The 13801-nt window shown below is 36.5% G+C and overlaps 2 long non-coding RNA genes across 3 annotated transcripts in view; one reads left to right on the forward strand and one right to left on the reverse strand.

Annotated features, from left to right (window-relative positions):
- LOC128316088 (uncharacterized) overlaps positions 1-13801 on the forward strand; it is a 51969-nt gene that overhangs the window by 36019 nt on the left and 2149 nt on the right. Inside the window, exon 3 of one of the 2 annotated variants that reach the window (XR_008299566.1) lies at positions 10649-10789. The exons of the other annotated variant lie outside the window; for it this stretch is intronic. This is a non-coding gene — a long non-coding RNA (uncharacterized LOC128316088). The remainder of the gene's footprint in view (positions 1-10648; positions 10790-13801) is intronic. 2 annotated transcript variants of the gene reach the window in all.
- The window catches only part of LOC128316089 (uncharacterized), a 91858-nt gene that overhangs the window by 21457 nt on the left and 56600 nt on the right, over positions 1-13801 (reverse strand). The gene's annotated exons all lie outside the window — the stretch shown is intronic.

A 13801-nucleotide genomic window follows, 5' to 3' on the forward strand; every position in this document is an offset into this window, starting at 1 on the left:
ATACAGCCAGAAGTAATTTATTTCCAATGATAGATAATGTCTAACTCCAGAATCTCAAGTTTCCAATCCCTGATGGTCCAAATGTCCATAAACTTCAAATAACATCAACTCAAATACCATAACCCTAGTTGAGAATTAGGTACAGATTCTGCAACTGAAGTAAAGAGCACACTGGTTTACATTAAAACAGTTATTTCTCTGTCAAATCCTCACAGCAAGAACAGAATCTCAGTTCAACTTTTTTAGGCCAAATGAAGCATCATGTTTATAAATAAAGCCTTCAGTCCTTTTCCTCTCTATGCAGTAAATTCTTTGCAACCTCTGGCATTTGCAGTATGAACATTTGTCTGATTTAGTTGCAGGACAAAGGTACTCTGTTATGGAAAAAGAAGCATTTCTTCACTCACCCATATCCCCAAACATTCCTAAAACGTAGGTGTCTTACAGGGTCTGTGGTAGGTGGAATAATGAATCCGCAATATATGTCCACATATTCATCCCTAGAACCTGTGAATTTGTAAATTACATAGCAAAAGGGACCTTCAGATGTGATTGAGGTTAAGGACCTTCGGATGATAAAATCATCCTAGGTTATTCAGGTGGGCCCAATTAATCACCTGGGTATTTAAAACAGGAAAACCTTTGTCAATTGGGTTTAGAATTAGAAAGAGAGATATGAATACAGAAGAATAGCCAGAGAGATGCAGTTTGCTGGCTTTGAGACAGAGCAGGGACTGCACTTGGGTTCCCTCAACTGTGACCATGAAATCCAGCTTTACTTGTTGGCTGAAACCCTATTCCTGTTGAGTAGCATGTCTTACAGAATGCAGAAGCAGGATGTTTACCAAAGGAAGGATTCACTACAAAGACTGGTGAAGACCAAACCTAACCTGTCTACACCAAAGTAGACCCCAGTGCTGACCTTTCACCCACTTTTTCTCTCATTATAACACTAAAATTCATACCCCAGGGTGGAGATTTAACATGCTAAAGAGACATGCACATGTTCTATCCACTCTGACTGTGGGCCCAACTTCCTGTATCTCTCCCAACCCCTACATGTTTAGATGTCACTCCTTTCCTGCTTTAGCCTCTTTAAAAAAACGTTTCCTGGCCTTTGTTCTGAGAATCAGCATGAAGGACACTTTCCTTGTGCTGTTTCCCTTGTGATGGAGCATAAGCCTTGCATGGAAACTCTCATTTAGCCCCATTTGGCTCCATTACTTGGAGAGCCCAGGGACTGGAGTCAGTAACAGCTCTGAAGATAGAGGAAGGGACCACAAGCTAAGGAACATGAAACACTCTCTAGAAGCTGAAAAAGTCAAGAAACAGACTGCCCCTTAGAGCCCAAAAGAAATACAGTTATGGCAACATCTTGATTTTAGCCCAATCACACCCGTGTCATACTTCGAATCTGCAGAACTATAAGAAATATGTGTTTTAAGCCACTAAATTTGTAGTAATTTGTTACAGCAGCCGTAGGAAACTAAGACAAAATATATTCAAGTTAAGAGGCAACTCAGGCACTTCACAAGGAATATCACTGCACCTTTACAACAGGTATTTTTAGCATCTATTCCTACCAAAAGAAATGCATTGTAATGGTTAATTTTATGTGTCAGATCAACTAGTCATGAGGTTCCCAAAATAAACTTTATTTCTGGGTGTGTCTGTGAGGGTGTTTCCTGAGGAGATTAGCATTTGAATCATAGACTCAGTAAAGCAGATTACCCTCTCAAATAGGCATCATCCAAACCATCAAGGGCCTGGATAAAAAAAAAAAAAAAAAAAAAGGTGAAGGAAGAGGTAATATTCCCTTTTTGCTTTCTGCCAGCCTAAATTGGGACATCTCATCTCCTATTTTCTGCCACTCTGACTAGGATTTATACCCTTAGCTTCCCCAGTTCTCAGGCCTCAAATTAAATTATACTATGGGTTTTCTTGTGTCTCCAGCTTGTAGATGGTACACTATGGGACTTTTTCACCTCCATAATCTGTGAGCCAAGCCATCTCGTCAAAATAAATATGTTTATCTATATACGTACAGCTATACATGTATCTTACTGGTTCTGTTTCTCTGAAGAGCACTAATACAAGAACTTTCTTCTCTTTACACAGAACCATGTATGCTATTAGGACATAAAAAATTCATTAATCTCCTGTTTTCCAGGAAATAAAGAGTGTTCTTAGGTACTGAAACCAAAACCAGAGAACTGTAAACCTCAAACTTCAACAATTTCTCACATATCTCTAAGATATAAGAGCCCCAGAATTTCCTAACAATGAGCAACTTTGACTTCTCAAATCTTGGGTTTGCCATCAGGTTGTAAGGATAAGAGGTGGGTAGGGGAGGAGAAGTAAATGACACAGGCCTGAGTCCTGGGTGGTTTCCTTAGAGCACCAGGTTTCAAATACACCTGGCAGACCAATTTTCATTCCTTAAACAAAAGTAAACCCTTGGATTGTGAGTAACTTGTTCTGTGAGTGTTCTATAAGACAAGCAAACATTTCTAATACATTTTAACTTGATAAATGAGCAATGTCTTGCAATACAAGTAGTATGTGATGCTGAATGTCACATGATCACAACTGAGCCAATGGTTCTTGAAATTCACTTTGATGTACGAGCGTTTTGGATTACAAGCATGTTTCTGGAATGAATTATGCTTACAAACCAAGGTTTTACTGTATTGACTGTGCATCTATAATTTCCTGGCACCATGCTAGGTGCTGGGGATAGAGTGGTGAAGATGACAGGCTGTGCTTCCATCCCAGAAAGTGGAATTTACTGAGTTTAGAGAACAATGAGAGCCAATAAGACTGTAAGAATTTCTCTCCAGCTCATGAGCACCTGGGCGAGAATTTTGCCAAGTATGAAGAGAAATGACTTAGTAACTAGTGAGACTCACTTCACCCTCCAGGTGACTTCCAGCGTTGCATCTAAACTCATTCCAGACCGCAGAAGTCTTACAACTTTATTCTATCCTCTGCTCTACAAAATGTTTTCCCTCTGCATAAGCTGAGCAAGCCCTTTACCCTGGTTGTTCTCAAATTCTAGTGTGCAAAAGAACCACTTAGAGTGCTTGTTTACAATATAAGTTCCTGAGCTCTCACCAAGGTAGCCTAATTAGGTGGGTGTGACATGAGATCCAAGAGTCAGAATTTTTAAACAAATAGTCCAGGTGAAATCTGATGAGATGACTACAGATTATACTTTGACAAATACTGATTTAACTCCTACATGTTTCATATCCATAACGTTATGATGTTATTACCTTTTAAAAGTATATAATTTTTGATTTATTCTGAATTTTAAAAATGTTTATTCATTTCTTCATGTTGAAGAAAAAAAATCACACAAACAATAAATCAGTCCACCTTCTATTATACAGAGATAGCCACTGTTAACATTTGGTAGGTCTTCTTCAATTTATTTCCTAAGTGAATTTAAAAAAAAAATTGAATTTATGCTGTATGTCAAGCTCTGGGTTGAGGCCCCTGGGTGACTCAGTCAATTAAGCATCTGACTCAGCTCTAGTCATGATCTCATGGTTCATAAGTTTGAGCCCCATATTGGGCTCCTTGCTGTCAGCACAGGGTCCACGTCAGATCCTCTGTCTCCCTTTCTCTCTGCCCCTTCTCTGCTGGTTCTCTCTCTATATCTCAAAATAAATAAACAAACTTAAAAAAAAATAAAGCTCTGGGTATTGCCAATTTCAAGGAAATATTATAAGCAATTACTTATGTAATTAAATCCTTCAAAAACGGATTCGATTTTTATTAGTCTTCTTTTAGGTTGCTTAGTAAAGCTTATGAATTTTCTGTCAACTATATATACTTCGTGATAACCTTATTCTTAGGTATTTTCAAATTTTGTGACTATTGAGAAATCGTTTCTATTGTTTTCACATTTTAAAATATAAACATGTAGGAAATCTACTAATTCTTATTGTTTAAGTTTTAGAAGGATACCTTATTTCATTGTCTTGCTAGTTCTAATTAGCACTTAAGTTGATTTAGCTTTCTATATGATCTTCAAATAGTAATTGTCTCCTCCTTTCTAATATTTATAACTCATTGACTTATCTTATTGCATCTGTTAAAAAGCAATAATAAGTGGTAATAACTGATATATTTACTTTATTCCTGATTTTGACATTATTCTAGTCTTTCACCTTTAAATATTACATTTTCTATTTATTTCAGACTGATAATTTTAGTATTTTAAGCAAGTCTTCCCCTGTCATAGGTTACTAAGGCTCTTATTTTTCAGGTCAAGAGGTGTTGCATTTTACCAAATTTTTTGCATCTACCAAGAAAACAATATATATATATTTTCTTATCAGCTTAGTCTGGCTTTGTAAAACAAATTGAGAAGAGGTCCATCTTGTACTAAGCTTTGTTTCAGAGAATAGATTTATCTTTTCTTCAAAGATTTTAAAGAATTTACCTTTAAAAAACAAAATTAAATTTCTGAAAATTTATTTTTGATGCCGTGATTGTGAAAAATACGTTGACTGAGTATAAAATTTTTAAGTCAAATTTTCCCCCTCAAAATGTGAAGACTGCCTCATAGCATTTAATATTTTAAAAGAAATTTAATTCATAAACAACTTATTTCTTCTGCCTGAATGTTTGCAAGAATTTTTCCTTTTTTCCCCAAATTTAAAATATGTTGAGTTTAAGTATAGGTGCAGTTTCTTTTTATTTTGCCTGAATTTGATATGATGATTGCTTGCAAGGTAAAAACTCAAGTGTTCACCTGTGGGAAATTTCCTCCTTTTCATATGCTTTTTATTATTTATCTGTCCTTTTTTTTTTTCTCATATTACTAGATTGAATAGCCTGGGGCTACTCTTCATATTTCTTACATTTTCTCTTATAATTGTTAAACTTTTGCAAGAGTTTTGTGATAATTTCTCAAAGATAGTTGAAAATAGTCATAATAGATTCATCCATGTGTTTTCCAGTTTGTCTTCTATGTTTATTATGGCAGCTTTGAGTTAACTAGGAATATCCCTATGAAGTACCAACTTCAGATGGATTTCTACTTCCTTTAACAGGGTGTTTCAATCAAGCACGAACTATAAGCACCATAGCAGTAGCTCAAAATATATGTATCAGATTTTACTGAGATTGAGATTTGTGTGCCACTTCCTATATCTGCTGATTACCCCACGATTAAATTGTCCCAAGACTATGTCACTCTGAAGAAAGAACCAAACAGCCTGTGAGTCCCCACAAGCAAAGGAAACCAGCCTGGTAAAATCCCTTTAATATATGCTAGTTCAGTCTCTCCTTTATTAGATTCTAAAAAAAATTTAATTTAATTGTATTATAAATTTTTTTGTGGCATGTAGACCTAGTGTTCAGGGTGATAAGGGGTTTCCCTTCTTATTATGGCCCTTTGCAGATGGGCATGTGGAACAAAGACTAAGGTGACAAACAGATTCAGACCATGTCATCATATGAAAAGAACACCATCCTTCTCATAAACACTTCAATATAAAGACAGAAAACAAAAGAGTGGAGGATTAAAACAAAGCATTCAAAAACTGTGGGATAATAGCAATGGTTTAACATAAAGATTACGGAAGTCCAAGAGAGAAAGAATAAAACATCAAAAACATTGAGACAATGGCTAACAGTTTTCTAAAACTAATGAAAAACAACATACCACAGATCTGATAAGCTCAGAGAATTCCACACTGGATAGACATGAAAAGACACACCTAGACACACCATAGTCAAACTGATGAAAAGCAAGGTAAAGAGAAAATCTTGAAGATAGACAAAAGGAATATGCATAAGGAGAAACAAAGATATGAATTACGCCAGATATTTTGTCAGAAATTATACAAGCCTAAAGGTATTAGACTTACATACTTAAAGGATGGAAGGGGAAAAAAAACAGTAAGAAAACAAACAAAAAACTGCACGCCCAGAATTGTGTATTTAGCAAAAATATCTTTCAGTAACGAAAGGAATTTAAAGTCTTTTTCATTGTTTTTCATTGTTTCATCGTTAGATGTGTACTCAAAAAGTTTTAAAGAAAAATCTTTCATGAAAGAAGTATGATACCATTTAGAAATAAGGATCTGACAAAGACAAATTAAGAGCAAGAGAAATAGCTTTTTAAACGGAGGCTCTATAAGAAAGGTACATTGTTCTTATTTTAATTGCTTTAACAGCAATTAACTGTCTAAACCAAAAATAATGTCTTGCTGGATTTATAACATGTAGAAGTAAACTGTATGAAACGATATCACAAAGTATGAGAGGAAATTAAAATATATGATTGAAAGTTTCTTATGCGATATGTGAAATAGTTTAATATAATATCAACTATTTTAAACGAAAGTTATGTATTCCAACCCTGGAGCACTTTTGAAAAACTGTAAAAGAGGTATAGCTAATCAGCCCATCATGAAAATAAAATTGAATCAACAAACGTAGAAAAAGAGGAAAGGGGGAACTAAGAATACATGAGGCAAGTGGAGGAGAAGCAGCATGTCAAATCTAAGCATGTCAGTAGTTGCATTAATATATTGTCTAACACCCCAATTAAAAGGCAAAGATTGTTAGACTGAATTTTTTTAAAAAGCAAGACACAACTATATTTTATCTGTAAGAATCCACTTTACCTATAATGATATAGACAGGCGAATAGTAAAAGGTTGAGAAAAGATATGCCATGCAGACAGAAGTCAGAAGAAACTGAGAGTGGGGCGCCTGGGTGGCTCAGTCAGTTAAGTGTCCAACTCTTGGTTTTGGCTCAGGTCATGATATCACAGCTCATGGGTTCAAGCCCTACTTTGGGCTCCATACTAATAGCACAGAGCCTCCCTTGGATTCTCTTTCTCCCTCTCTCTCTCTCTGCCCCACCTCCTCTCTCATAATAAATAAATAAACTTAAAATAAAAGCGAGAGTGGCTGTCATATCAGAAAGACCTCAGCACAGAGAATGCTCCTAGGTATATACAAGGACATTTCATAATGAAACAACAACTGTAAATATTATTGCACCCAAAAGCAGAACTTTAAAATACAGAAAACAAAACTAAAAGAAAATGTCAAATCTACAATTCTTGTTGGATATTTCCAAGCTCTTCTCTTAGTAATTCATAAAACAATAGAAAATCAGTGAGGATATAGAAGACCTGAACAACACTATCAACTAAATTCATCAAATTGATATATATAGGATCTTTCATTCCACAACAGAATAGCACACATTATTTTCTAGTAATATGGAACATTCACCATGATAGGCTATATTCTGTATCTGAAAATGAATTTCAACAAATTTTTAAAATTTTATTTTATTTTATTTATTTTTGTTTAACGTTTATTCATTTTTGAGAGACAGAGAGAGAGCATGAGTGGGGAGGGGGAGAGAGAGAGAGAGAGAGAGAGAGAGAGAGCGAGCGACACAGAATCCAAAGCAGGGTCCAGGCTCTGAGCTGCCAGTGCTGAGCTTGACACGGGGCTGGAACTCACAGGCCATGAGATCATGATGTGAGCCAAAGTTGGATGCTTAACTGACTGAGCCACTCAAGCACCCCAAATTTTAAAAATTTTAAATCATACAAAATATAATTTCTGACCACAATGAAATTAAACTAGATCAATAACAAAAAGATACCTAGAAAATACCCCAATATTTAGGAATTATAAAATTGTTTTCTCTTTAAGTCTCTCAAATGTATTTTTTTTCTCCTTAAACCTAAATCTATTTTTGGGGTTTTGCCTCAGAGAACATCAGCAGCTTCCCTTGCTCTAAGACATTAAACTTTTCAAGTTTTTTCTTTTAATAACCCCCCAAACCCCTCTATCAAACATAGAATAATCTGTTGACAGATTTGTGATACTGCCTCTGAAAAATTTCACAATCCCACTTAGTCCCAGTTCAGGTTCTTATTACCTCCCCTGTGGCTATTCTATCAGCTTTCCAAACAATCTTCCTTATGTCAGTTACTCCTTCAATCCAGTCTTACAACAAGTGTTATCTTCCTAAAACAGGGTTTCCAATGAAGTGTGCACAATGATCTGTTAATCCTTTTAGATATACTATCATAAAAGCATTTCTGTGACCAAAAATGTTAGGAAAACATAGCTTATTACATCCATCTCTCTGAGCCTTAAAATGTCTCTTCGCATATTAAGATTATTTGAAGTATTGCAGAACAAAAAAGAACTCTTTAACTTTGCTTAATCTACCATGTCCCAAATTTGTTTGAAAATTACATTGCTGTTGGTTTTCTTCATATAATACCTACCAATAATCTAAGAATAAGTGTTTAAAGAATGTCCTTCAGCAAATACTTTCCTAAATCACAACATAACTTCACTTTTCTCCTCCCTTAAAAATCTGATGGTTAGAAGTGGTTATGAAATGACACCCAACTTCTGTTGCCTAGCTACAAAGCCTTTCATGGTGAGGCTTCAACCTTCTTTTGAGCCAGTCTTCCTTATACACCCCATGCTCAGTTCCCCCAAACTGTTCATGCCTCAGCAATTCTGGACTAGTGTCCATGACTCAAAAATACCTTGTACTTTCTTCCTGCTCATCTTGTTCTTTCTCCCTGTGTTTCCTACTTAATTCCACCTATCCTTCCATATCCAGCCCAAATATAGCATCATCTATGATGAGATATCATTCATTTATTCAGAAAATGTTATCTACTACGTACTAGGTACTGGGGTCTATTCCAAGAAAGCTCCGGCAGACAATAATCTCTCTTTCCACAGTAATTCAACATCAAGCTCTGCCTATATTACATCTTTGCTTACATTTTACATATATTAAAACACTTATCAAAAGCTGATCCTCAAGCACACTAGGCACTCTCCTCCTAAGGTTTACAATTGCTATTCTCTCTCCCGGACTACTGTATGGCCACTTCCTTACTTCTTTAAGGTTTTGATACAAATGGGAGTTTCTCCATGAGGCCTCTCTCACCATTCCTTAATACTGTAGCTTCCCCTCTCTCTTTTTTATTTTACTATATTTTTCACATAGTATTTACCATATATTGTAATACAAATTTTGCATATGGGTGTGCTGTATAGTCCATAATCACAGGGATCTTTACCTATCTCATTCACTGCTGTATGCTTAGTAACAAGAACAGGGCTCACTACTTAGTAGGTATGATGGCTAATTTTGTGTGTCAGCTTGGCTACACCATGGTAACCAGATATTTGGTCAAACGCCAGTCTAGATGTCACTGTGAAGGCATTTCTAGATGAGAATAACATTTAAATCAGTAGATTTTGAGTAAAGTAGATGAACCTTCATAATGTGGGTGGGCATCACTCAATCAGCTAAAGGCCATAAGAGAAAAAAAACCTCAGCTCCCTCCAAGGAAGCGGGAATTCTGCCTTCAGACAGCATTCAAGCTATGGTACAACTCTTTTCTGAATATCCAGCCTGCTCTCCTACTATGACAACTAAACTTGCCAGAACCCACAATCTTCTTACCCAATTCCTTAAATCTCTCTCTCTCTCTCTCTCTCTCTCTCTCTCTCTCTCTATATATATATATATTTATATATGGATATAGAAATTTATATCCATCTGTGTCTCTATCATCTATCTATCTATCTATCTATCTATCTATCTATCTATCTATCTATTTGCCTAATTATCTATCAAAAGAGAGATACTACTGATTCTTTCTGGGGAACTCTAATATAGTAGGCACTCAGTAAATATTTGTTGAATAAGTAAATGGTTTATCATTAGTTATTTACAGCTTAGACTCTGAGCTCTTTGAAGAGAGTATAACTTATCCTATTTGTTTGGTGTCTAACACCATTAATCATTCATCCATCTACCCATTCAACATATACTTGTTGATTACTGACCTCATACCAGACATTAAGCCCATTCCACATACATACCTTGTACTTCCCTACCTATGGCTTTAACCTTCCCCCAGCCCTGCTCACTTATTTAATTCTATCTATCCTTCAAATTCCAGTTCAAATACAACATCTTCTATAAATAAGAAGCCATTCATCTATTCAGCAAACATTAATTAAATATCTACTGTGTACCAAGTACTGGGTTATGTTTGTTGAATAAACATATGAGCTTCTAAAAAGTGTTACATAAAGAGAAGGGGGCATGTTCATTAAATTTGAACTTGTTAGAGCGTCTATATGTTAATATCATCACAAACAGCAAAACTGCATACATCAATTGTTTGGAATCATCTCTGAAATGGAGTCACCAGTCAGCTGAAGGACCATAACACTGGAGCATTTAGTACAAGAAAGAAGCACATTCGTATGAAATCAGAAGGCCAAGCAAATGCAGGAGGTAAGAAGTGAACAAGTTCAGATAGGAGTACAGCAGGTTGGGGTAAAAAAGAAGAAAAACAGAAAAGGGTTTTCAAAGGAACATCATTTTTGCACCTCGGCCATATTTTTACCATCCATCAAAGGTGATTAGTCCAGGTTAAGCATCAGCACTAGCAAGCTAAAGCTTTATGTATGAGGTGAGAAGCAGTCTTCTTGGCTCTTGCCTTGCACTAAAATGATATATGAGAATAACAGAGATTGACAGCTTGAAAAGGTCACTTGTCCAGTCAGCCTGGCATACCTCATCTTGCTTCCATGTCATAATAAACTTCACTTGCAGACCCTGTCTGAAAGCACATCCATATGCTTTGGATGCTCTGGGAATGGAAAGGTCACGTTGGACCTGAGTGCCTCTCGGTCACGTGTGGGTGCTCCTGTTTGCCACTGACTGGCATATATTTGTATTTAAAGCCACAACCAGGTAAGTTGCCATCTCTTGTTCAGCCTGTCAGCCTGGGTCTGAATCATAAATTATCTTTTTTTTCATTTTACAGTCAGAAAAATCTCCTCTTCAATGATAATAAAATCAGTGGACCAGATTGTGCCCTTTGTTACTTATGTACAAATCCTGCTGAAGTCAGCAGCACTTAAGGGCATGCAACTTTGGGCAGAATATATTCCAACTTTTTTTCCTTGCTGGATTTTTATTACCTGACATCTTTCTGATTCCTCTAGATTGCACAATAAGGGAAGGGTGGCCCAGTTTGGGTAAAATAAAAAATGACCCAAACCACTGACCTAAATCCTGTCTTTGAAATTTAAAATTACATTTACTAGGAAGGAAAATAGTTTTTTTGAGTGTGGGTGGTTTTCTTTTTCAAAACCCATTTTCAAATGTTGACCTCCTGAATGTTATCATACCAGTTTGGATTGGAAAACAGAAGGGTAGGTAAACATTTTTTTAAGCTTGTTGGGGGGAGGTCATCCTTTCTGAATTCATTATCTGCAAAGAAGCAGGAAATACCAAGAACTTTTTTTTTTTTTCCAAAAGATTTCCTGGTCACTTTGCCAAATTTGACTCCAAAAGTAAATCATCCAATTTTGTGAAATATTGAGACTTTTTGTCTTCCCTTCCTTCAAAGGTGAACTCAGGTAGTGAAGAAGCAAAGGCAAGAAAGCTTTGCTTGTGGAAATAGATGAGGGATGGAGGTGAGGTGAGGAATTCTCCTTTGCACAAATAAAGGGGCCACAGGCATGGTTGTCACATAAATGACAGGCCCTCATGATCTGATGTAACGACAAAGACTAAACCTCACAGCTTTTCCCTTGAGATGCCTACTGATGTCAGCCTTTTACAATAAGATGCCTCCTGCCTCCTCTAGAAGCACTCTGTAAAATATCCGACATAGAGGACTCTAACGCATTGTAACCATATACTCAATTATTTAGCAATTCCCTATCTGAGATTAGAGCCCTGACTTAATGGGACATGACGCAGGCACATTTCAATAAGAAAGAGGAAGGATAGATGTGATAATGGAGGAAGGAAAGATTTGGAGCAAAGCTCTTGGTGCATTACATAAACACTTATCCCACTCTGTTGTCATTCTTTGTATAGTAACTAGTCCCTGACCTAAACTGATCTTAAAATTGGGATCCTTGGCTCGTTTATTTTTGTTTTACCAGCACCTGGCATAGTGCCTGATCACATGGAAGCAGTTTAACGTAGTGCTTTGATTTTACAGTCCTGGGCTTGAGTTCAAATTTTGCCAATTACAAGTTCTGTGACTTTGGATAAGATCCTGCACCTCATAAATCCTAATCTATAAAACGAGCATAGTAATTCCTTCCTTCAAATATTCTTCTGAGGATAAACATATACTTTTAAGTACTTCTGACAATGCTTGACAGAGTTTGCACTTAATAGAAACCATAATTATTACTATGCATTCAAAAAATTTGTTGAATGAATGAATGAATGAACGGTTCAATCAATGGATCAGCCCTAAGTTAAGAATTAACAAGGGGGCAGCAGGAGTATATGAGTGCTCGGTCATAGGAAGACATTTAAGGGTTGGGGTGGGGGTTCCTAAAGAAAGCACGAGGCAATTAACATCCATCTTAGTTCTCAGCACAAAAACTCATCACATTTGGTGGGACACTTGAATAGGATAAAAGTCCCCAAATAGCACTAAAGTAGCAATAATTTAGAAATAACAGTGTTTCACAATGTCAACACCATGCACTGGCAATCTTTCAGCCCTGTGTAGCTATTTAAGTAAAACTGTGTATGTGCTCTTTTAAATTCTTATAGAGCAAAGTCACCACATGTTCTAGTAAATATGTACTCTTTCCTGCTGACATGATGTTTATTGGGCTTTTGCTCTCATTCTAGTCATGCTCTGCCTCATACTACATCATAAAAAGTAACATTATAGAGAGCTTACTAGGCACTCAGCATATTTCTCAGTACTTTACGTGAATCAATGTACTTAATCCTCAACTCTATGGTGTTAGTACTACCTATGTGGAAATTACCATTATCAATTTTTACAGGTAAGGAAACTGAAGCACATGGAATCAATAACTTGGCAAAGGTCACAGAGGTAGCAGGGGTCGCAGTGTATATTTGAAGCCAGACAGGTAGACACTAGAGTTCTTAACCACTAGGGCATATGCTGCACAAGATACAGTAGCTCCAGCTGCCTAACACAGGCACTATCAGGACATTATTTGTAAATTACACTGTAGCTAAATAAATGTTTCATATTGGGGGAATTAAGACTGTATACCTGAGGAAGCTCATTATATACAACATGAGGTCTTTTGGCAGATGCACAGTGTCATTGCAAATTCTGCTTAAGTCACAAATATGCCAAGGACCAATATGCCAAGCTGAGGAAGTGGGGCAAAACTTGAGCGTATTTTCAAGCATGTAATTCCCAATGGAATCATGGCCTGTCATGAGATCGCAGCAATAATCCCTATTTCTACCAGGATGCTGTCAAAGTCCTCTTCAACCCACTTTCCAAATTTTCTACCAATGGAGTAGACCTGCAGAAAGCAGCTGGGCAATCAAGAGGCATAGGCAGAGCTCCCTAAAGCCTCCTAGCTAAACTTACAAATCATTAGCAATTGCTCTCTCGTGATAATCTTGCTTAAAAATAAATTTGAGCATGACCATCACCAAAAGAAAGGATAACAGTTACTGAATATAGTAACCAGCATGGGGAATACAGACTCTTCCTTTCAGTTTGTGCTCTGGGCCCATGCCTATGTGCCTGTGTACCTACAGGTCTTAGCAATGTTGCCATACACGAAATTACTTGCCCTTAGAAACTTCACTCACACATATTTTTATATCTGTGCATGAGGTGGTTAACAGACCTCCCCACTTTGATTTGTTGCCCTTGGATTGATTATATCTAGATACTAAGATTCAGCAATAGCATCCATTGTTAATTTTCTGTACAATAGCAGGATTCAGTAACTC

The sequence above is a fragment of the Acinonyx jubatus genome, chromosome B3, assembly GCF_027475565.1.
Source record: "Acinonyx jubatus isolate Ajub_Pintada_27869175 chromosome B3, VMU_Ajub_asm_v1.0, whole genome shotgun sequence".
NCBI classification, from domain to species: Eukaryota; Metazoa; Chordata; class Mammalia; order Carnivora; family Felidae; genus Acinonyx; species Acinonyx jubatus.